Source organism: Salmo salar, chromosome ssa23, assembly GCF_905237065.1.
Source record: "Salmo salar chromosome ssa23, Ssal_v3.1, whole genome shotgun sequence".
NCBI classification, from domain to species: domain Eukaryota; kingdom Metazoa; phylum Chordata; class Actinopteri; order Salmoniformes; family Salmonidae; genus Salmo; species Salmo salar.
Genome location: NC_059464.1, coordinates 39,789,970 through 39,815,408, shown reverse-complemented (window position 1 = coordinate 39,815,408; position 25,439 = coordinate 39,789,970). Strand labels below are relative to the sequence as shown.

Genomic DNA, 25,439 nt, shown 5'->3' with positions numbered 1-25,439 from the left:
AGACCGACCCAGTCAAACAGTCAGCCCGACCCAGTCAAACAGTCAGACAGACCCAGTCAAACAGTCAGCCCGACCCAGTCAAACAGTCAGACAGACCCAGTCAAACAGTCAGCCCGACCCAGTCAAACAGTCAGACAGACCCAGTCAAACAGTCAGACAGACCCAGTCAAACAGTCAGCCCGACCCAGTCAAACAGTCAGACCGACCCAGTCAAACAGTCAGACAGACCCAGTCAAACAGTCAGCCCGACCCAGTCAAACAGTCAGCCCGACCCAGTCAAACAGTCAGACAGACCCAGTCAAACAGTCAGCCCGACCCAGTCAAACAGTCAGACCGACCCAGTCAAACAGTCAGACAGACCCAGTCAAACAGTCAGCCCGACCCAGTCAAACAGTCAGACAGACCCAGTCAAACAGTCAGCCCGACCCAGTCAAACAGTCAGACAGACCCAGTCAAACAGTCAGACCGACCCAGTCAAACAGTCAGACAGACCCAGTCAAACAGTCAGACAGACCCAGTCAAACAGTCAGCCCGACCCAGTCAAACAGTCAGACCGACCCAGTCAAACAGTCAGACAGACCCAGTCAAACAGTCAGACAGACCCAGTCAAACAGTCAGCCCGACCCAGTCAAACAGTCAGCCCGACAAAGTCAAACAGTCAGACAGACCCAGTCAAACAGTCAGACAGACCCAGTCAAACAGTCAGACAGACCCAGTCAAACAGTCAGCCCGACCCAGTCAAACAGTCAGACAGACCCAGTCAAACAGTCAGACACACCCAGTCAAACAGTCAGACAGAACCAGTCAAACAGTCAGCCCGACCCAGTCAAACAGTCAGACAGACCCAGTCAAACAGTCAGCCCGACCCAGTCAAACAGTCAGACCGACCCAGTCAAACAGTCAGACCGACCCAGTCAAACAGTCAGACAGACCCAGTCAAACAGTCAGCCCGACCCAGTCAAACAGTCAGACCGACCCAGTCAAACAGTCAGACAGACCCAGTCAAACAGTCAGACAGACCCAGTCAAACAGTCAGCCCGACCCAGTCAAACAGTCAGCCCGACCCAGTCAAACAGTCAGACAGACCCAGTCAAACAGTCAGCCCGTCCCAGTCAAACAGTCAGACAGACCCAGTAGAACAGTCACACAGACCCAGTCAAACAGTCAGACCGACCCAGTCAAACAGTCAGACAGACCCAGTCAAACAGTCAGACCGACCCAGTCAAACAGTCAGACAGACCCAGTCAAACAGTCAGACAGACCCAGTCAAACAGTCAGACAGACCCAGTCAAACAGTCAGCCCGACCCAGTCAAACAGTCAGACAGACCCAGTCAAACAGTCAGACAGACCCAGTCAAACAGTCAGACCGACCCAGTCAAACAGTCAGACCGACCCAGTCAAACAGTCAGACAGACCCAGTCAAAGAGTCAGACAGACCCAGTCAAACAGTCAGACCGACCCAGTCAAACAGTCAGACCGACCCAGTCAAACAGTCAGACAGACCCAGTCAAACAGTCAGACCGACCCAGTCAAACAGTCAGACGGACCCAGTCAAACAGTCAGCTCGACCCAGTCAAACAGTCAGCCCGACCCAGTCAAACAGTCAGACAGACCCAGTCAAACAGTCAGACCGACCCAGTCAAACAGTCAGCCCGACCCAGTCAAACAGTCAGCCCGACCCAGTCAAACAGTCAGCCCGACCCAGTCAAACAGTCAGACAGACCCAGTCAAACAGTCAGCCCGACCCGGTCAAACAGTCAGACAGACCCAGTCAAACAGTCAGCCCGACCCAGTCAAACAGTCAGACAGACCCAGTCAAACAGTCAGACCGACCCAGTCAAACAGTCAGACCGACCCAGTCAAACAGTTAGACCGACCCAGTCAAACAGTCAGACCGACCCAGTCAAACAGTCAGACAGACCCAGTCAAACAGTCAGCCCGACCCAGTCAAACAGTCAGCCCGACCCAGTCAAACAGTCAGACAGACCCAGTCAAACAGTCAACCCGACCCAGTCAAACAGTCAGACAGACCCAGTCAAACAGTCAGACCGACCCAGTCAAACAGTCAGACAGACCCAGTCAAACAGTCAGACAGACCCAGTCAAACAGTCAGACTGACCCAGTCAAACAGTCAGACCGACCCAGTCAAACAGTCAGACCGACCCAGTCAAACAGTCAGACAGACCCAGTCAAACAGTCAGCCCGACCCAGTCAAACAGTCAGCCCGACCCAGTCAAACAGTCAGCCCGACCCAGTCAAACAGTCAGACAGACCCAGTCAAACAGTCAGCCCGACCCAGTCAAACAGTCAGCCCGACCCAGTCAAACAGTCAGACAGACCCAGTCAAACAGTCAGCCCGACCCAGTCAAACAGTCAGACAGACCCAGTCAAACAGTCAGCCCGACCCAGTCAAACAGTCAGACAGACCCAGTCAAACAGTCAGACAGACCCAGTCAAACAGTCAGCCCGACCCAGTCAAACAGTCAGACCGACCCAGTCAAACAGTCAGACAGACCCAGTCAAACAGTCAGCCCGACCCCGTCAAACAGTCAGCCCGACCCAGTCAAACAGTCAGACAGACCCAGTCAAACAGTCAGCCCGACCCAGTCAAACAGTCAGCCCGACCCAGTCAAACAGTCAGACAGACCCAGTCAAACAGTCAGCCCGACCCAGTCAAACAGTCAGACAGACCCAGTCAAACAGTCAGCCCGACCCAGTCAAACAGTCAGACAGACCCAGTCAAACAGTCAGACAGACCCAGTCAAACAGTCAGCCCGACCCAGTCAAACAGTCAGACCGACCCAGTCAAACAGTCAGACAGACCCAGTCAAACAGTCAGACAGACCCAGTCAAACAGTCAGCCCGACCCAGTCAAACAGTCAGACAGACCCAGTCAAACAGTCAGACAGACCCAGTCAAACAGTCAGACCGACCCAGTCAAACAGTCAGACCGACCCAGTCAAACAGTCAGACAGACCCAGTCAAACAGTCAGACAGACCCAGTCAAACAGTCAGACAGACCCAGTCAAACAGACAGACCGACCCAGTCAAACAGTCAGACAGACCCAGTCAAACAGTCAGACCGACCCAGTCAAACAGTCAGACCGACCCAGTCAAACAGTCAGACCGACCCAGTCAAACAGTCAGACAGACCCAGTCAAACAGTCAGCCCGACCCAGTCAAACAGTCAGCCCGACCCAGTCAAACAGTCAGACAGACCCAGTCAAACAGTCAGACCGACCCAGTCAAACAGTCAGACAGACCCAGTCAAACAGTCAGACCGACCCAGTCAAACAGTCAGACAGACCCAGTCAAACAGTCAGACAGACCCAGTCAAACAGTCAGCCCGACCCAGTCAAACAGTCAGACAGACCCAGTCAAACAGTCAGACCGACCCAGTCAAACAGTCAGACAGACCCAGTCAAACAGTCAGCCCGACCCAGTCAAACAGTCAGACAGACCCAGTCAAACAGTCAGACAGACCCAGTCAAACAGTCAGACCGACCCAGTCAAACAGTCAGACAGACCCAGTCAAACAGTCAGACCGACCCAGTCAAACAGTCAGACAGACCCAGTCAAACAGTCAGACAGACCCAGTCAAACAGTCAGACCGACCCAGTCAAACAGTCAGACAGACCCAGTCAAACAGTCAGACAGACCCAGTCAAACATTCAGACCGACCCAGTCAAACAGTCAGACCGACCCAGTCAAACAGTCAGCCCGACCCAGTCAAACAGTCAGACCGACCCAGTCAAACAGTCAGCCCGACCCAGTCAAACAGTCAGCCCGACCCAGTCAAACAGTCAGACAGACCCAGTCAAACAGTCAGCCCGACCCAGTCAAACAGTCAGACAGACCCAGTCAAACAGTCAGCCCGACCCAGTCAAACAGTCAGACAGACCCAGTCAAACAGTCAGACAGACCCAGTCAAACAGTCAGCCCGACCCAGTCAAACAGTCAGACCGACCCAGTCAAACAGTCAGACAGACCCAGTCAAACAGTCAGCCCGACCCAGTCAAACAGTCAGCCCGACCCAGTCAAACAGTCAGACAGACCCAGTCAAACAGTCAGCCCGACCCAGTCAAACAGTCAGACAGACCCAGTCAAACAGTCAGACAGACCCAGTCAAACAGTCAGCCCGACCCAGTCAAACAGTCAGCCCGACCCAGTCAAACAGTCAGACAGACCCAGTCAAACAGTCAGCCCGTCCCAGTCAAACAGTCAGACAGACCCAGTCGAACAGTCAGCCCGACCCAGTCAAACAGTCAGACCGACCCAGTCAAACAGTCAGACAGACCCAGTCAAACAGTCAGACAGACCCAGTCAAACAGTCAGACCGACCCAGTCAAACATTCAGCCCGACCCAGTCAAACAGTCAGCCCGACCCAGTCAAACAGTCAGACAGACCCAGTCAAACAGTCAGACCGACCCAGTCAAACAGTCAGACAGACCCAGTCAAACAGTCAGCCCGACCCAGTCAAACAGTCAGACAGACCCAGTCAAACAATCAGACAGACCCAGTCAAACAGTCAGCCCGACCCAGTCAAACAGTCAGACAGACCCAGTCAAACAGTCAGACCGACCCAGTCAAACAGTCAGACAGACCCAGTCAAACAGTCAGCCCGACCCAGTCAAACAGTCAGACAGACCCAGTCAAACAGTCAGACAGACCCAGTCAAACAGTCAGACCGACCCAGTCAAACAGTCAGACAGACCCAGTCAAACAGTCAGACCGACCCAGTCAAACAGTCAGACAGACCCAGTCAAACAGTCAGCCCGACCCAGTCAAACAGTCAGACAGACCCAGTCAAACAGTCAGCCCGACCCAGTCAAACAGTCAGACAGACCCAGTCAAACAGTCAGACAGACCCAGTCAAACAGTCAGCCCGACCCAGTCAAACAGTCAGACCGACCCAGTCAAACAGTCAGACCGACCCAGTCAAACAGTCAGCCCGACCCAGTCAAACAGTCAGCCCGACCCAGTCAAACAGTCAGACAGACCCAGTCAAACAGTCAGCCCGACCCAGTCAAACAGTCAGACCGACCCAGTCAAACAGTCAGACAGACCCAGTCAAACAGTCAGCCCGACCCAGTCAAACAGTCAGACAGACCCAGTCAAACAGTCAGCCCGACCCAGTCAAACAGTCAGACAGACCCAGTCAAACAGTCAGACCGACCCAGTCAAACAGTCAGACAGACCCAGTCAAACAGTCAGACAGACCCAGTCAAACAGTCAGCCCGACCCAGTCAAACAGTCAGACCGACCCAGTCAAACAGTCAGACAGACCCAGTCAAACAGTCAGACAGACCCAGTCAAACAGTCAGCCCGACCCAGTCAAACAGTCAGCCCGACCCAGTCAAACAGTCAGACAGACCCAGTCAAACAGTCAGACAGACCCAGTCAAACAGTCAGCCCGACCCAGTCAAACAGTCAGACAGACCCAGTCAAACAGTCAGACACACCCAGTCAAACAGTCAGACAGAACCAGTCAAACAGTCAGCCCGACCCAGTCAAACAGTCAGACAGACCCAGTCAAACAGTCAGCCCGACCCAGTCAAACAGTCAGACCGACCCAGTCAAACAGTCAGACCGACCCAGTCAAACAGTCAGACAGACCCAGTCAAACAGTCAGCCCGACCCAGTCAAACAGTCAGACCGACCCAGTCAAACAGTCAGACAGACCCAGTCAAACAGTCAGACAGACCCAGTCAAACAGTCAGCCCGACCCAGTCAAACAGTCAGCCCGACCCAGTCAAACAGTCAGACAGACCCAGTCAAACAGTCAGCCCGTCCCAGTCAAACAGTTAGACAGACCCAGTAGAACAGTCACACAGACCCAGTCAAACAGTCAGACCGACCCAGTCAAACAGTCAGACAGACCCAGTCAAACAGTCAGACCGACCCAGTCAAACAGTCAGACAGACCCAGTCAAACAGTCAGACAGACCCAGTCAAACAGTCAGACAGACCCAGTCAAACAGTCAGCCCGACCCAGTCAAACAGTCAGACAGACCCAGTCAAACAGTCAGACAGACCCAGTCAAACAGTCAGACCGACCCAGTCAAACAGTCAGACCGACCCAGTCAAACAGTCAGACAGACCCAGTCAAACAGTCAGACAGACCCAGTCAAACAGTCAGACCGACCCAGTCAATCAGTCAGACCGACCCAGTCAAACAGTCAGACAGACCCAGTCAAACAGTCAGACCGACCCAGTCAAACAGTCAGACGGACCCAGTCAAACAGTCAGCTCGACCCAGTCAAACAGTCAGCCCGACCCAGTCAAACAGTCAGACAGACCCAGTCAAACAGTCAGACCGACCCAGTCAAACAGTCAGCCCGACCCAGTCAAACAGTCAGCCCGACCCAGTCAAACAGTCAGCCCGACCCAGTCAAACAGTCAGACAGACCCAGTCAAACAGTCAGCCCGACCCAGTCAAACAGTCAGACAGACCCAGTCAAACAGTCAGCCCGACCCAGTCAAACAGTCAGACAGACCCAGTCAAACAGTCAGACCGACCCAGTCAAACAGTCAGACCGACCCAGTCAAACAGTTAGACCGACCCAGTCAAACAGTCAGACCGACCCAGTCAAACAGTCAGACAGACCCAGTCAAACAGTCAGCCCGACCCAGTCAAACAGTCAGCCCGACCCAGTCAAACAGTCAGACAGACCCAGTCAAACAGTCAACCGACCCAGTCAAACAGTCAGACAGACCCAGTCAAACAGTCAGACCGACCCAGTCAAACAGTCAGACAGAGCCAGTCAAACAGTCAGACAGACCCAGTCAAACAGTCAGACTGACCCAGTCAAACAGTCAGACCGACCCAGTCAAACAGTCAGACCGACCCAGTCAAACAGTCAGACAGACCCAGTCAAACAGTCAGCCCGACCCAGTCAAACAGTCAGCCCGACCCAGTCAAACAGTCAGCCCGACCCAGTCAAACAGTCAGACAGACCCAGTCAAACAGTCAGCCCGACCCAGTCAAACAGTCAGCCCGACCCAGTCAAACAGTCAGACAGACCCAGTCAAACAGTCAGCCCGACCCAGTCAAACAGTCAGACAGACCCAGTCAAACAGTCAGCCCGACCCAGTCAAACAGTCAGACAGACCCAGTCAAACAGTCAGACAGACCCAGTCAAACAGTCAGCCCGACCCAGTCAAACAGTCAGACCGACCCAGTCAAACAGTCAGACAGACCCAGTCAAACAGTCAGCCCGACCCCGTCAAACAGTCAGCCCGACCCAGTCAAACAGTCAGACAGACCCAGTCAAACAGTCAGCCCGACCCAGTCAAACAGTCAGCCCGACCCAGTCAAACAGTCAGACAGACCCAGTCAAACAGTCAGCCCGACCCAGTCAAACAGTCAGACAGACCCAGTCAAACAGTCAGCCCGACCCAGTCAAACAGTCAGACAGACCCAGTCAAACAGTCAGACAGACCCAGTCAAACAGTCAGCCCGACCCAGTCAAACAGTCAGACCGACCCAGTCAAACAGTCAGACAGACCCAGTCAAACAGTCAGACAGACCCAGTCAAACAGTCAGCCCGACCCAGTCAAACAGTCAGACAGACCCAGTCAAACAGTCAGCCCGACCCAGTCAAACAGTCAGCCCGACCCAGTCAAACAGTCAGACAGACCCAGTCAAACAGTCAGACAGACCCAGTCAAACAGTCAGACCGACCCAGTCAAACAGTCAGACAGACCCAGTCAAACAGTCAGACAGACCCAGTCAAACAGTCAGCCCGACCCAGTCAAACAGTCAGACAGACCCAGTCAAACAGTCAGACAGACCCAGTCAAACAGTCAGACCGACCCAGTCAAACAGTCAGACAGACCCAGTCAAACAGTCAGACACACCCAGTCAAACAGTCAGACAGAACCAGTCAAACAGTCAGCCCGACCCAGTCAAACAGTCAGACAGACCCAGTCAAACAGTCAGCCCGACCCAGTCAAACAGTCAGACCGACCCAGTCAAACAGTCAGACCGACCCAGTCAAACAGTCAGACAGACCCAGTCAAACAGTCAGCCCGACCCAGTCAAACAGTCAGACCGACCCAGTCAAACAGTCAGACAGACCCAGTCAAACAGTCAGACAGACCCAGTCAAACAGTCAGCCCGACCCAGTCAAACAGTCAGCCCGACCCAGTCAAACAGTCAGACAGACCCAGTCAAACAGTCAGCACGTCCCAGTCAAACAGTCAGACGACCCAGTAGAACAGTCACACAGACCCAGTCAAACAGTCAGACCGACCCAGTCAAACAGTCAGACAGACCCAGTCAAACAGTCAGACCGACCCAGTCAAACAGTCAGACAGACCCAGTCAAACAGTCAGACAGACCCAGTCAAACAGTCAGACAGACCCAGTCAAACAGTCAGCCCGACCCAGTCAAACAGTCAGACAGACCCAGTCAAACAGTCAGACCGACCCAGTCAAACAGTCAGACCGACCCAGTCAAACAGTCAGACAGACCCAGTCAAACAGTCAGACCGACCCAGTCAAACAGTCAGACCGACCCAGTCAAACAGTCAGACCGACCCAGTCAAACAGTCAGACAGACCCAGTCAAACAGTCAGACCGACCCAGTCAAACAGTCAGACAGACCCAGTCAAACAGTCAGCCCGACCCAGTCAAACAGTCAGACAGACCCAGTCAAACAGTCAGACCGACCCAGTCAAACAGTCAGCCCGACCCAGTCAAACAGTCAGCCCGACCCAGTCAAACAGTCAGCCCGACTTAGTCAAACAGTCAGACAGACCCAGTCAAACAGTCAGCCCGACCCAGTCAAACAGTCAGACAGACCCAGTCAAACAGTCAGCCCGACTTAGTCAAACAGTCAGACAGACCCAGTCAAACAGTCAGCCCGACCCAGTCAAACAGTCAGACAGACCCAGTCAAACAGTCAGCCCGACCCAGTCAAACAGTCAGACAGACCCAGTCAAACAGTCAGACCGACCCAGTCAAACAGTCAGACCGACCCAGTCAAACAGTTAGACCGACCCAGTCAAACAGTCAGACCGACCCAGTCAAACAGTCAGACAGACCCAGTCAAACAGTCAGCCCGACCCAGTCAAACAGTCAGCCCGACCCAGTCAAACAGTCAGACAGACCCAGTCAAACAGTCAACCGACCCAGTCAAACAGTCAGACCGACCCAGTCAAACAGTCAGACCGACCCAGTCAAACAGTCAGACAGACCCAGTCAAACAGTCAGACAGACCCAGTCAAACAGTCAGACCGACCCAGTCAAACAGTCAGACCGACCCAGTCAAACAGTCAGACAGACCCAGTCAAACAGTCAGCCCGACCCAGTCAAACAGTCAGCCCGACCCAGTCAAACAGTCAGCCCGACCCAGTCAAACAGTCAGACAGACCCAGTCAAACAGTCAGCCCGACCCAGTCAAACAGTCAGCCCGACCCAGTCAAACAGTCAGACAGACCCCGTCAAACAGTCAGCCCGACCCAGTCAAACAGTCAGACAGACCCAGTCAAACAGTCAGCCCGACCCAGTCAAACAGTCAGCCCGAGCCAGTCAAACAGTCAGACAGACCCAGTCAAACAGTCAGACCGACCCAGTCAAACAGTCAGCCCGACCCAGTCAAACAGTCAGCCCGACCCAGTCAAACAGTCAGCCCGACTTAGTCAAACAGTCAGACAGACCCAGTCAAACAGTCAGCCCGACCCAGTCAAACAGTCAGACAGACCCAGTCAAACAGTCAGCCCGACTTAGTCAAACAGTCAGACAGACCCAGTCAAACAGTCAGCCCGACCCAGTCAAACAGTCAGACAGACCCAGTCAAACAGTCAGCCCGACCCAGTCAAACAGTCAGACAGACCCAGTCAAACAGTCAGACCGACCCAGTCAAACAGTCAGACCGACCCAGTCAAACAGTCAGACCGACCCAGTCAAACAGTCAGACCGACCCAGTCAAACAGTCAGACAGACCCAGTCAAACAGTCAGCCCGACCCAGTCAAACAGTCAGCCCGACCCAGTCAAACAGTCAGACAGACCCAGTCAAACAGTCAACCGACCCAGTCAAACAGTCAGACCGACCCAGTCAAACAGTCAGACAGACCCAGTCAAACAGTCAGACAGACCCAGTCAAACAGTCAGACTGACCCAGTCAAACAGTCAGACCGACCCAGTCAAACAGTCAGACCGACCCAGTCAAACAGTCAGACAGACCCAGTCAAACAGTCAGCCCGACCCAGTCAAACAGTCAGCCCGACCCAGTCAAACAGTCAGCCCGACCCAGTCAAACAGTCAGACAGACCCAGTCAAACAGTCAGCCCGACCCAGTCAAACAGTCAGCCCGACCCAGTCAAACAGTCAGACAGACCCAGTCAAACAGTCAGCCCGACCCAGTCAAACAGTCAGACAGACCCAGTCAAACAGTCAGCCCGACCCAGTCAAACAGTCAGACAGACCCAGTCAAACAGTCAGACAGACCCAGTCAAACAGCCAGCCCGACCCAGTCAAACAGTCAGACCAACCCAGTCAAACAGTCAGACAGACCCAGTCAAACAGTCAGCCCGACCCCGTCAAACAGTCAGCCCGACCCAGTCAAACAGTCAGACAGACCCAGTCAAACAGTCAGCCCGACCCAGTCAAACAGTCAGCCCGACCCAGTCAAACAGTCAGACAGACCCAGTCAAACAGTCAGACCGACCCAGTCAAACAGTCAGACAGACCCAGTCAAACAGTCAGCCCGACCCAGTCAAACAGTCAGACAGACCCAGTCAAACAGTCAGACAGACCCAGTCAAACAGTCAGCCCGACCCAGTCAAACAGTCAGACCGACCCAGTCAAACAGTCAGACAGACCCAGTCGAACAGTCAGACAGACCCAGTCAAACAGTCAGCCCGACCCAGTCAAACAGTCAGCCCGACCCAGTCAAACAGTCAGACAGACCCAGTCAAACAGTCAGCCCGACCCAGTCAAACAGTCAGCCCGACCCAGTCAAACAGTCAGACAGACCCAGTCAAACAGTCAGACAGACCCAGTCAAACAGTCAGACAGACCCAGTCAAACAGTCAGACCGACCCAGTCAAACAGTCTTACAGACCCAGTCAAACAGTCAGACAGACCCAGTCAAACAGTCAGCCCGACCCAGTCAAACAGTCAGACAGACCCAGTCAAACAGTCAGACCGACCCAGTCAAACAGTCAGACCGACCCAGTCAAACAGTCAGACCGACCCAGTCAAACAGTCAGACAGACCCAGTCAAACAGTCAGACAGACCCAGTCAAACAGTCAGCCCGACCCAGTCAAACAGTCAGACAGACCCAGTCAAACAGTCAGCCCGACCCAGTCAAACAGTCAGCCCGACCCAGTCAAACAGTCAGACAGACCCAGTCAAACAGTCAGCCCGACCCAGTCAAACAGTCAGACAGACCCAGTCAAACAGTCAGCCCGACCCAGTCAAACAGTCAGACAGACCCAGTCAAACAGTCAGACCGACCCAGTCAAACAGTCAGACAGACCCAGTCAATCAGTCAGACAGACCCAGTCAAACAGTCAGCCCGACCCAGTCAAACAGTCAGACAGACCCAGTCAAACAGTCAGACAGACCCAGTCAAACAGTCAGACCGACCCAGTCAAACAGTCAGACAGACCCAGTCAAACAGTCAGACAGACCCAGTCAAACAGTCAGACCGACCCAGTCAAACAGTCAGCCCGACCCAGTCAAACAGTCAGCCCGACCCAGTCAAACAGTCAGCCCGACCCAGTCAAACAGTCAGACAGACCCAGTCAAACAGTCAGCCCGACCCAGTCAAACAGTCAGACAGACCCAGTCAAAGAGTCAGACCGACCCAGTCAAACAGTCAGCCCGACCCAGTCAAACAGTCAGCCCGACCCAGTCAAACAGTCAGACAGACCCAGTCAAACAGTCAGACAGACCCAGTCAAACAGTCAGACAGACCCAGTCAAACAGTCAGCCCGACCCAGTCAAACAGTCAGACAGACCCAGTCAAACAGTCAGACAGACCCAGTCAAACAGTCAGACCGACCCAGTCAAACAGTCAGACCGACCCAGTCAAACAGTCAGACCGACCCAGTCAAACAGTCAGACAGACCCAGTCAAACAGTCAGACCGACCCAGTCAAACAGTCAGACAGACCCAGTCAAACAGTCAGACCGACCCAGTCAAACAGTCAGACCGACCCAGTCAAACAGTCAGACAGACCCAGTCAAACAGTCAGACCGACCCAGTCAAACAGTCAGACCGACCCAGTCAAACAGTCAGACAGACCCAGTCAAACAGTCAGACAGACCCAGTCAAACAGTCAGACCGACCCAGTCAAACAGTCAGACCGACCCAGTCAAACAGTCAGCCCGACCCAGTCAAACAGTCAGCCCGACCCAGTCAAACAGTCAGACCGACCCAGTCAAACAGTCAGACCGACCCAGTCAAACAGTCAGCCCGACCCAGTCAAACAGTCAGCCCGACCCAGTCAAACAGTCAGACAGACCCCGTCAAACAGTCAGACAGACCCAGTCAAACAGTCAGCCAGACCCAGTCAAACAGTCAGACAGACCCAGTCCAATCTGCCGGCTACGCAAGCATCAGTTTCGCTGTCTCTCTTTCCATCTCTACCTCCCAGTCACACTGTCTCTGTCTTTGCCTCTGTCTGTCTCTCTCCCTCCCTCGTTCTCTCCCCCCTCGTTCTCTCCCCCCTCTTTCTCTCCCCCTCTCTCTCTCCCCGCTTTCTTTCTCTCCCCCCTCTTTCTCACTCCACCTCTTTCTCTCTCCCGTCTTTCTCTCATCCCCCTCTTTATCTCTCCCCCCTCTTTCTCACTCCCCCTCTTTCTCTCTCCCCCCTCTTTTTTTCGTTCTTTCTTTCTCCCTCTCTTTATTTCCTCTCCTCCTTTACTGGAATGGGTGACCTCAGCAGAATATGAGACCACACAGTGTGTGTGTGTGAGTGTGTGTGTGTGTGTGTGTGTGTGTGTGTGTGTGTGTGTGTGTGTGTGTGAGTGAGCGGATGTTGAACAGAGGGGTGCTGCTTTGGGTCTTTTTCTCTCTCCGCTCGCTGCAAAGGTGGGTTTGAAGTGATGACGCCAGTCAGGCTGGCTAGTAGCCATGGCAACACACACACACACACACACACACACACACACACACACACACACACTCTCCTCAAACAGGCTGCAGCATTGAGAGTGTTTTGTATCAAAAGCGATGGTTTAAGTTCACTGAGGTCCTTCATCTCAATGGATGTATGGCTGAGTGGATGGACAGATGAGTGGATGGATGGATGATGGATTTATGGATTGATGGATTTATGGATGAACGCATAAATAGGAGGCGTGCAGCACTATTTTGTGTGAAGGTTGCTTGAAGCACTGACGCTGTAAAGCTTGCATTTCAGTTACCATGGTAATGATGAGCATATCACACACAAACAAACACACACACACGTATCAGAGTGAGGTGTACAGTATACCGCTGAGACAATGGTATGTATACATTCTATGCAGTATGTACACATTCTATATGCACACATTCTATATCTACACATTCTATACCTACACATTCTATATGTGCACCTTCTATATCTACACATTCGATATCAACACATTCTATATGTTCACATTCTATATGCAGATATTCTATATCTACACATTGTATATCTTCACATTCTATATGTGCACCCTCTATATGCACACATTCTATAACTAAACATTCTATATGTTCACATTCTAAATGAACAAGTTCTATATCTACACACTCTATATGTACACATTCTATATCTACACATTCTATACCCACACATTCTATATGTGCACCTTCAATATGGACACATTCTATATCTACACATTCTATATCAACACATTCTATATGCACACATTCTATATCTGCATATTCTATATCTACACATTCTATATGTTCACATTCTATATGTGCACCTTCTATATCTACACATTCTATATGTCCACATTCTATATGTGCACCTTCTATATGCACACGTTCTATAATGTTCACATTCTAAATGCACACATTCTATATCTACACATTATGTATGTACACATTCTATATCTACACATTCTATATGTTCACATTTTATATGCACACATTCTATATGTTCACATTCTATATGTACACATTCTACATCTACACATTCTACATCTACAAATTCTATACCTACACATTCTATATGTTCACATTTTATATGCACACATTCTATATGTTCACATTTTCTATGTACACATTCTATATGCACATATTCTATACCTACACATTATATACATTCACATTCTATATGTACACATTCTATATGTTCACATTCTATATCTACACATTCTACATCTACACATTCTATACCTACACATTTTATATGTACACGTTCTATATGCTCACATTCTATAAGTTCACATTCTATAAGTTCACATTCTATATGTGCACATTCTATATGTGCGCATTCTATATGTACACATTCTACATCTACACATTCTATATGTTCACATTCTATATGTACACATTCTATATGTACACATTCTATATGTAATGGCAATGTGTTCGTGCAGGCCTCCTCTGTAGGTCCTGTAGGCAGCACACTCTCTGTCACTCCTCTCAGGTCTAGGCTGCAGTACATCCATTGTGTTTATCAGAACATATACAGCACTAAGTCCAAGAGCCTCAGTACAGCCTGGTATCCTAATGGTTGCTGTTTTCAAAAATGTTTTCAAAAATGTTACTTGTTGCTCTATTCGACAAAGACACAGGCTTACATCAGAAGTCTACACCCCAGTAAGAGTACAAGAGGCTGTCTACTCTACAGGGCTATGTTGTGTTGTTTTGATTCATGCCGATAGTGGGACAAGTTCTTCTTCTTTGATTTTAGTACGCAGTAGGTACCTCAGCCAAGGAGTATCCAGGTGGCTTTTATTTTACTTTTGGATTGAGATCTATAAGGATGAGATCATTACCTCTCAAACACAAAGACATTTCCCTGTATTTAAATGTATTTGTGAATGTTTGTTGATATTCTGTAGTATACCAGGTACCAAATATTTCATTATTCATATTCAAGCCGTAGTTGATATCTTTCCTACCGTTTCAACCCGAACAGTCTATTTAACTTTGTATTTTGTGTTTCATATGTTTTGAACAGGCATTTGTTATTATTGGTTTTAATTGACAGCCCTCCTACCACTTTGGCTTGCTGATTATGTGGTGGATAAAGGTGTGGGAGAGCCACATGTCTATCAGTGTTTGCAAATGTTATACCACCTATTCACTTTTATCCTTGTTTTTAGCCATTTTAACTATGCCTGTTTTAAGATCGTGCATTTATTACTATTTATTCCAAATAAAACTCATGTTTTGGAGGAAAACTGTTCCAGTCATATTTTAAACATTTTTAATGTGAGTGGCAATGGCCAGCTTGATCATAAGATGTTTTTAGAAAATAGAGCAACAATAACAGGACAGCAGGCCGTGTTTTACAATATACCAGGTTAATGGATCGATAAACAGTTAATCACCCTTAGTGTTAATGCATTCTGAGCCAGAAAACAGTGAAACAAACAAACAATTTCTAGTGGGGATAATTAGTGTGAGTGGGAGCCCAGCCCAGTGGAACACTGTAGCCATCACGGCTAAGCTTTCTATGATCACGATTCAGATGATTTCAAAATGACCCCCGCAAAGATTGTTCATGAATTATGTGTTTTTATGTTGATAAAAATAATATTTTAGATTGGGTGCTGTGTGGGCTTCTTGTTCTTTGTTTGTCACCCAATACAAAACACCTAATAAAGTCTGATTATGTGACAAAAGAGGCAGATTTCAAAGCCAGCTCCCTCTGAGTCACTCACATAATAGACAAAAGACATGTCACCGTATAAGACTTCACACAGTCCCTGTCCCAGAAGAGAAGACCAGGGCCTATATTCACAAAGCATCTCAGAGTGTTGGCTAGGATCAGTTTAGCCTTTTAGATCATAATTAATAGTATTATATGGACGGGGGGACCTGATCCTGGATCAGCATCCCTAATCTGATTCACTACAGGGCCAAACTGAGCCGAGCCGAGCCAAACTGAGCCGAGCCGAGCTAAGCCGTGCCGAGCTGTACCATGCTGGCCTGGTTACGCATCCACCACAGTTGCTGGAACCTGCTGGAAAGATGTGAAAATAAATATCCACACCAGCACAGTATGGCTCCTGTTGTCCCTATTCTGACTCAGGCATGAAACGCTTAGTGAATACTGGACCAAGGGCCATCCAGGAGCCATCAGGGGCCATCTAGGAGCCATCCAGAAGCCAACTAGGAGCAATCCAGGAGCCATCCAGGAGGCATCCAGGGGCCATCCAGGAGCCATCCAGGAGCCAGATGAACTAAGTCTATCGTACTTGGGAAAGGTTTGCACCTTTTATTTCCAAAAGGGCCAATGGCATGAAAGGTAAGAATTAAAGGTACAATTGAGTTTAGGACAAAGAAAATCATCAAATCTTGTTTGCACTAGCTAGTTAACTCAATTTACTTCTGGGGGCGGAAGTGCCAACATCTGAACTAGTGAAAACAGCAGATGGCATGCAAGGGAAGAAAACGACATTTGAGAGGAATTTTTAAAAAATGAATAGAAAAGAAGGGAACTGCCTACTACACAATACAGTGATGCAGTATGACTATGATTAAGGTGTTGTCTTCTTCCAGATGAGACAGTAGTGAGGAAGTTAGAGGTAGAGGTAGGTAGGTATTGAGAGGTGTTGTATTAATGGGTGAGGTTAGAGGTAGGAAGGTATTGAGAGGTGTTGTATTAATGGGTGAGGTTAGAGGTAGGAAGGTATTGAGAGGTGTTGTATTAATGGGTGAGGAGGTTAGAGGTAGGAAGGTATTGAGAGGTGTTGTATTAATGGGTGAGGAGTTTAGAGGTAGGAAGGTATTGAGAGGTGTTGTATTAATGGGCGAGGAGGTTAGAGGTAGGAAGGTATTGAGAGGTGTTGTATTAATGGGTGAGGAGATTAGAGGTAGGAAGGTATTGAGAGGTGTTGTATTAATGGGTGAGGTTAGAGGTAGGAAGGTATTGAGAGGTGTTGTATTAATGGGTGAGAAGTATGAGGTAGGAAGGTATTGAGAGGTGTTGTATTAATGGGTGAGGAGGTTAGAGGTAGGAAGGTATTGAGAGGTGTTGTATTAATGGGTGAGGAGATTAGAGGTAGGAAGGTATTGAGAGGTGTTGTATTAATGGGTGATGAGGTTAGAGGTAGGAAGGTATTGAGAGGTGTTGTATTAATGGGTGAGGAGTATGAGGTAGGAAGGGACTGAGAGGTGTTGTATTAATGGGTGAGGAGTATGAGGTAGGAAGGTATTGAGAGGTGTTGTATTAATGGGTGAGGAGGTTAGAGGTAGGAAGGTATTGAGAGGTGTTGTATTAATGGGTGAGGAGGTTAGAGGTAGGAAGGTAATGAGAGGTGTTGTATTAATGGGTGAGGAGGTTAGTGGTAGGAAGGTATTGAGAGGTGTTGTATTAATGGGTGAGGAGGTTAGAGGTAGGAAGGTATTGAGAGGTGTTGTATTAATGGGCGAGGAGGTTAGAGGTAGGAAGGTATTGAGAGGTGTTGTATTAATGGGTGAAGAGGTTAGAGGTAGGAAGGTATTGAGAGGTGTTGTATTAATGGGTGAGGAGGTTAGAGGTAGGAAGGTATTGAGAGGTGTTGTATTAATGGGTGAGGAGGTTAGAGGTAGGAAGGTATTGAGAGGTGTTGTATTAATGGGCGAGGAGGTTAGAGGTAGGAAGGTATTGAGAGGTGTTGTATTAATGGGTGAAGAGGTTAGAGGTAGGAAGGTATTGAGAGGTGTTGTATTAATGGGTGAGGAGGTTAGAGGTAGGAAGGTATTGAGAGGTGTTGTATTAATGGGTGAGGAGGTTAGAGGTAGGAAGGTATTGAGAGGTGTTGTATTAATGGGTGAGGAGATTAGAGGTAGAAAGGTATTGAGAGGTGTTGTATTAATGGGTGATGAGGTTAGAGCTAGGAAGGTATTGAGAGGTGTTGTATTAATGGGTGAGGAGTATGAGGTAGGAAGGGACTGAGAGGTGTTGTATTAATGGGTGAGGAGGTTAGAGGTAGGAAGGTAATGAGAGGTGTTGTATTAATGGGTGAGGAGGTTAGTGGTAGGAAGGTATTGAGAGGTGTTGTATTAATGGGTGAGGAGGTTAGAGGTAGGAAGGTAATGAGAGGTGTTGTATTAATGGGTGAGGAGGTTAGTGGTAGGAAGGTATTGAGAGGTGTTGTATTAATGGGTGAGGAGGTTAGAGGTAGGAAGGTATTGAGAGGTGTTGTATTAATGGGCGAGGAGGTTAGAGGTAGGAAGGTATTGAGAGGTGTTGTATTAATGGGTGAAGAGGTTAGAGGTAGGAAGGTATTGAGAGGTGTTGTATTAATGGGTGAGGAGTATGAGGTAGGAAGGTATTGAGAGGTGTTGTATTAATGGGTGAGGAGGTTAGAGGTAGGAAGGTATTGAGAGGTGTTGTATTAATGGGCGAGGAGGTTAGAGGTAGGAAGGTATTGAGAGGTGTTGTATTAATGGGTGAAGAGGTTAGAGGTAGGAAGGTATTGAGAGGTGTTGTATTAATGGGTGAGGAGGTTAGAGGTAGGAAGGTATTGAGAGGTGTTGTATTAATGGGTGAGGAGGTTAGAGGTAGGAAGGTATTGAGAGGTGTTGTATTAATGGGTGAGGAGGTTAGAGGTAGGAAGGTATTGAGAGGTGTTGTATTAATGGGCGAGGAGGTTAGAGGTAGGAAGGTATTGAGAGGTGTTGTATTAATGGGTGAAGAGGTTAGAGGTAGGAAGGTATTGAGAGGTGTTGTATTAATGGGTGAGGAGGTTAGAGGTAGGAAGGTATTGAGAGGTGTTGTATTAATGGGTGAGGAGGTTAGAGGTAGGAAGGTATTGAGAGGTGTTGTATTAATGGGTGAGGAGGTTAGAGGTAGGAAGGTATTGAGAGGTGTTGTATTAATGGGTGAGGAGGTTAGAGGTAGGAAGGTATTGAGAGGTGTTGTATTAATGGGTGAGGAGGTTAGAGGTAGGAAGGTATTGAGAGGTGTTGTATTAATGGGTGAGGAGGTTAGAGGTAGGAAGGTATTGAGAGGTGTTGTATTAATGGGCTAGGAGGTTAGAGGTAGGAAGGTATTGAGAGGTGTTGTATTAATGGGTGAGGAGGTTAGAGGTAGGAAGGTATTGAGAGGTGTTGTATTAATGGGTGAGGAGGTTAGAGGTAGGAAGGTATTGAGAGGTGTTGTATTAATGGGTGAGGAGGTTAGTGGTAGGAAGGTATTGAGAGGTGTTGTATTAATGGGTGAGGAGGTTAGAGGTAGGAAGGTATTGAGAGGTGTTGTATTAATGGGTGAAGAGGTTAGAGGTAGGAAGGTATTGAGAGGTGTTGTATTAATGGGTGAGGAGGTTAGAGGTAGGAAGGTATTGAGAGGTGTTGTATTAATGGGTGAGGAGGTTAGAGGTAGGAAGGTATTGAGAGGTGTTGTATTAATGGGCGAGGAGGTTAGAGGTAGGAAGGTATTGAGAGGTGTTGTATTAATGGGTGAAGAGGTTAGAGGTAGGAAGGTATTGAGAGGTGTTGTATTAATGGGTGAGGAGGTTAGAGGTAGGAAGGTATTGAGAGGTGTTGTATTAATGGGTGAGGAGGTTAGAGGTAGGAAGGTATTGAGAGGTGTTGTATTAATGGGTGAGGAGGTTAGAGGTAGGAAGGTATTGAGAGGTGTTGTATTAATGGGTGAGGAGGTTAGAGGTAGGAAGGTATTGAGAGGTGTTGTATTAATGGGTGAGGAGGTTAGAGGTAGGAAGGTATTGAGAGGTGTTGTATTAATGGGTGAGGAGGTTAGAGGTAGGAAGGTATTGAGAGGTGTTGTATTAATGGGCTAGGAGGTTAGAGGTAGGAAGGTATTGAGAGGTGTTGTATTAATGGGTGAGGAGGTTAGAGGTAGGAAGGTATTGAGAGGTGTTGTATTAATGGGTGAGGAGGTTAGAGGTAGGAAGGTATTGAGAGGTGTTGTATTAATGGGTGAGGAGGTTAGAGGTAGGAAGGTATTGAGAGGTGTTGTATTAATGGGTGAGGAGGTTAGAGGTAGGAAGGTAATGAGAGGTGTTGTATTAATGGGTGAGGAGGTTAGTGGTAGGAAGGTATTGAGAGGTGTATTAATGGGTGAGGAGGTTAGAGGTAGGAAGGTATTGAGAGGTGTTGTATTAATGGGCGAGGAGGTTAGAGGTAGGAAGGTATTGAGAGGTGTTGTATTAATGGGTGAAGAGGTTAGAGGTAGGAAGGTATTGAGAGGTGTTGTATTAATGGGTGAGGAGGTTAGAGGTAGGAAGGTATTGAGAGGTGTTGTATTAATGGGTGAGGAGGTTGGAGGTAGGAAGGTATTGAGAGGTGTTGTATTAATGGGTGAGGAGGTTAGAGGTAGGAAGGTATTAAGAGGTGTTGTATTAATGGGTGAGGTTAGAGGTAGGAAGGTATTGAGAGGTGTTGTATTAATGGGTGAGGTTAGAGGTAGGAAGGTATTGAGAGGTGTTGTATTAATGGGTGAGGAGGTTAGAGGTAGGAAGGTATTGAGAGGTGTTGTATTAATGGGTGAGGAGGTTAGAGGTAGGAAGGTAATGAGAGGTGTTGTATTAATGGGTGAGGAGGTTAGTGGTAGGAAGGTATTGAGAGGTGTATTAATGGGTGAGGAGGTTAGAGGTAGGAAGGTATTGAGAGGTGTTGTATTAATGGGCGACTAGGTTAGAGGTAGGAAGGTATTGAGAGGTGTTGTATTAATGGGTGAAGAGGTTAGAGGTAGGAAGGTATTGAGAGGTGTTGTATTAATGGGTGAGGAGGTTAGAGGTAGGAAGGTATTGAGAGGTGTTGTATTAATGGGTGAGGAGGATAGAGGTAGGAAGGTATTGAGAGGTGTTGTATTAATGGGTGAGGAGGTTAGAGGTGGGAAGGTATTGAGAGGTGTTGTATTAATGGGTGAGGAGGTTAGAGGTAGGAAGGTATTGAGAGGTGTTGTATTAATGGGTGAGGAGGTTAGAGGTAGGAAGGTATTGAGAGGTGTATTAATGGGTGAGGAGGTTAGAGGTAGGAAGGTATTGAGAGGTGTTGTATTAATGGGTGAGGAGGTTAGAGGTAGGAAGGTATTGAGAGATGTTGTATTAATGGGTGAGGAGGTTAGAGGTAGGAAGGTTTTGAGAGGTGTTGTATTAATGGGTGAGGTTAGAGGAAGGAAGGTATTGAGAGGTGTTGTATTAATGGGTGAGGAGGTTAGAGGTAGGAAGGTATTGAGAGGTGTTGTATTAATGGGTGAGGAGGTTAGAGGTAGGAAGGTATTGAGAGATGTATTAATGGGTGAGGTTAGAGGTAGGAAGGTATTGAGAGGTGTTGTATTAATGGGTGGGGAGGTTAGAGGTAGGAAGGTATTGAGAGGTGTTGTATTAATGGGTGAGGAGGTTAGAGGTAGGAAGGTATTGAGAGGTGTTGTATTAATGGGTGAGGAGGTTAGAGGTAGGAAGGTATTGAGAGGTGTTGTTATAATACACGCGGCAGGCAGGAGGAAGAAGCTCTTACTGAAAGTGATGATGGCACGGTAACAGGAGCCATGGTCACATGAGAGACAGAGACCTGCCTTCCTCAGCAGCTTAGATCGATCACTCACTCACACACGCACGCACATGCACGAGCACACGCAAGCAAGCACACACATAGACACACACACAGACACTCACACACTCACACTCACACACACACGCACACGCACCCACACACTGGATTCCTTTTAACAACATTAAAATCTGCATCAATAAATAAACATGAAATGAATTCCCCCAAGGAAGGTTTGTTAGTAAACATCCTTCACCATCTCAGAAATGAAAGCACCCTTATTAACAGTCTCTCGCATTGTCAATCAACATTACATCAAAACATGACAAAGTAGATCCAGATTATATGTCTTCTATGTTAATTGTTCATACTGAGACACCATTCATATCACGTACAACACTACGGTGAGCCAGAGAGATCAAACTGCACAGAGAGAGCTGTATGAGAGCATCCATAAAGAATCCTACAGGGATGGGAGCTGTTGCATTGTTCTCTTGTAACTCCCACATTTTTCACATAAAAACAATACACACATACACAAACAATATACTTACTGAGACAAACACACTAGACTTTACAATGATAAAAGTATTAGATTAAATATTTGTCAATATTTATAATAGAAAGCATTAAGTATTGAGGGAGAAAACACACACACATACACAAACAAACATGCACTAGCACACACACACACAATACAGTTCTCTCCCTACTTTTTAGGGTCAGTAGCGCAGCAGCAAAGAGCTGTAAACATTAATATTCACTCCATGTTGTCGCGCAGAGAGAAGGAAAGGTGTAGAGAGCGATAGAGAGAGAGAGGAGGAAAGGTGTAGAGCGATAGAGAGAGAGGGGGAAAGGTGTAGAGAGAGATAGAGAGAGAGAGAGAGAGAGAGAGAGAGAGAGGACCAAAGGTGTAGAGAGTGATCGAGAGAGAGAGAGAGAGAGAGAGAGAGAGAGAGAGGAGGAAAGGTGGAGAGAGAGAGAGAGAGGAGGAAAGGTGGAGAGAGAGAGAGAGAGAGAGAGAGAGAGAAGGTATAGAGGGAGTAGCGGCAGCACTAGGCAGTCATCACCCAGTCGTATGGTCTAGTCTGGCAGAGCTTTCTTACCTCGGTGTGCTTCTCTTTACAGCACTATCCTTCCACCCTCTCAGATCAACCCTTCGACACACCGCAATCTGAAGAGACCGCTGTTATCCCACAGCTCCACAGGCGACAGCCTCGTCTAGGTATATGCAGCAAGAGGCTGTACGGTAGCCTTGGCAACAGAGCCAGAACGAGGGAGAGGGATGGAGAGAGAGAGAGAGAGTAGGGAGGGGGAGGAGGGAGGAATCATAACAAATCACTGAGCAGTGAGCACCCCCATTGTCCCCTCTTCTCCTTCCAAGCTTTAGGCATTGCCACCCACCTCTCTCTCTCTCTCTCTCTCTCTCTCTCTCTCTCTCTCTTTCTCCCTCTCTCTCTATTGCTCATCCTCTCTTTCTTCCTCCATCTAGTCAGCCTCTACTACATCAGCACACATTGCTTCCCTTTATGTCAGGGATGGGAAACTGGTGACCCGCCTGATCAATCCTCCAACCCCACAAAATATATACAAAAATAAAGATTGACTTACTTTATTGTTATAGTGTCATGCATCTTCAGGATGTATTTGCTGTAGCAAAATAAAATACTAATGTTTATATATGCACCGTACAGTATGTATAAACAGACGTTCATACGGCAGTGAAAAACTATTAAGACAACAAAACAAAAATATTATTTAAACTGTCATAGGCGTCGTAAGGAGTGGACCAAAACGCAGCGGGTAAAGTGCTCATCTTCTTATTTTATTAAAGGAAAAACACAAACAAAACAAATGACGAAAACAGTCCAGTAAGGTGCACAGACTATACTAGAAACAACCACCCACAAAACACAAGAAAAAACAAACCCAACTAAATATAGCCTCCAATTAGAGATTACAACAACCAGCTACCTCTAATTGGAGGTCATTGCCAAAAATCCAACATAGAAATAGAAAACTAGATAAACACATAGAAATAGAAAATATAGAACATAAACCAAAAACACCGAACCACACAAAACAAACACCCCCTGCCACGCCCTGACCAAACTACAATGACAAATAACCCCTTTTACTGGTCAGGACGTGACATAAACGAGACCCAGATGGCAAATATAAAGATCCAGTCAAATATAAAGATCCAAAAACTGGAGGCCTCTTACAGTGATGTGATGCAAAAATACTAGCAAAATGCATAGCACTCAGAATGAAAAAGGTTTTACTAGGTATTGTTCATCCTGATCAGACAGGTTTTTTTTACATGGATGATACATTGGAGATAATATACGACAACTACTAGAAATAATAAAACATCATGAAATATCTAAGAAGCCAGGCCTGGTATTTATAGCGGATTTTGCAAAGGCCTTTGATAAAGTAAGACTGGATTTTATTTATAAATACCTGGATTTTTTTCCATTTTGGTGATTCTCTTATAAAATGGGTCAAAGTAATGTATAGCAACCACAGGTGTAAAATAGTAAATAGCAGCTACTTCACAGTTTTGAATTGTCAAGAGGAGTTAAACAAGGGTGTTCGCTGTTACCATATCTATTCGTTATGGCCATCCAAGTGCTAGCTATTAAAATCAGATCAAATAACATTAGAGGACTAGAAATCCAAAGCTTAAAAACAAAGGTGTCCATGTATGCCGATGACTCAAGTTTTATATTAAATCCGCAAGCTAGATACCTGCAATGTCTAATTGAAGATCTAGATAACTTTTCTGGACTCTCTGGACTAAAACATAATTATGATAAGTGTAAGTGTACAATATTACGTATTGGATATTTAAAAAATACTTTTACATTACCCTGCAGTTTACCTATAAAATGGGCTGATGTTGAAGTAGACATACTTGGTATTCATATCACAAAATATATAAATCAACTCTCCGTAATGAATTTCAATAGAAAACTTGTAAACATGGAGAGGTAAATACCCGTCTATTTATGGAAAAATTGCGCTGATTAAGTCCTTAGTCATATTTCAATTTACTCACTTACTTATGGCACTGCCTACTCCTGATGATTCAGTTTTCAAATCATGTGAACAAAATATATTTTGCTTTATCTGGGATGCTAAACCAGACAAGATAAAGCATGCCTATTTATATACTGCTCAAAAAAATAAAGGGAACACTTAAACAACACAATGTAACTCCAAGTCAATCACACTTCTGTGAAATCAAACTGTCCACTTAGGAAGTAACACTGATTGACAATAAATTCCACATGCTGTTGTGCAAATGGAATAGACAACAGGTGGAAATTATAGGCAATAAGCAAGACACCCCCAATAAAGGAGTGGTTCTGCAGGTGGAGACCACAGACCACTTCTCAGTTCCTATGCTTCCTGGCTGATGTTTTGGTCACTTTTGAATGCTGGCGGTGCTTTCACTCTAGTGGTAGCATGAGACGGAGTCTACAACCCACACAAGTGGCTCAGGTAGTGCAGCCCATCCAGGATGGCACATCAATGCGAGCTATGGCAAGAAGGTTTGCTGTGTCTGTCAGCGTAGTGTCCAGAGCATGGAGGCGCTACCAGGAGACAGGCCAGTACATCAGGAGACGTGGAGGAGGCCGTAGGAAGGCAACAACCCAGCAGCAGGACCGCTACCTCCGCCTTTGTGCAAGGAGGAGCACTGCCAGAGCCCTGCAAAATGACCTCCAGCAGGCCACAAATGTGCATGTGTCTGTTCAAACGGTCAGAAACAGACTCCATAAGGGTGGTATGAGGGCCCGACGTCCACAGGTGGGGGTTGTGCTTAC

General features: G+C 47.8%; 1 protein-coding gene across 2 annotated transcripts in view; it reads right to left on the bottom strand.

Moving 5' to 3' along the window:
• The window catches only part of LOC106584593 (tyrosine-protein phosphatase non-receptor type 5), a 69,520-nt gene extending 46,635 nt beyond the window's left edge, over positions 1-22,885 (bottom strand). The window contains exon 1 of one of the 2 annotated variants that reach the window (XM_014170059.2): positions 22,713-22,885. The gene's annotated coding sequence lies outside the window, so the exon portion shown is untranslated. Of the gene's footprint in view, positions 1-22,319; positions 22,400-22,712 lie in introns of those variants that run through there. The other variant, XM_014170061.2, reaches the window with a different exon arrangement.
• Positions 22,886-25,439: the final 2,554 nt, after the last annotated feature.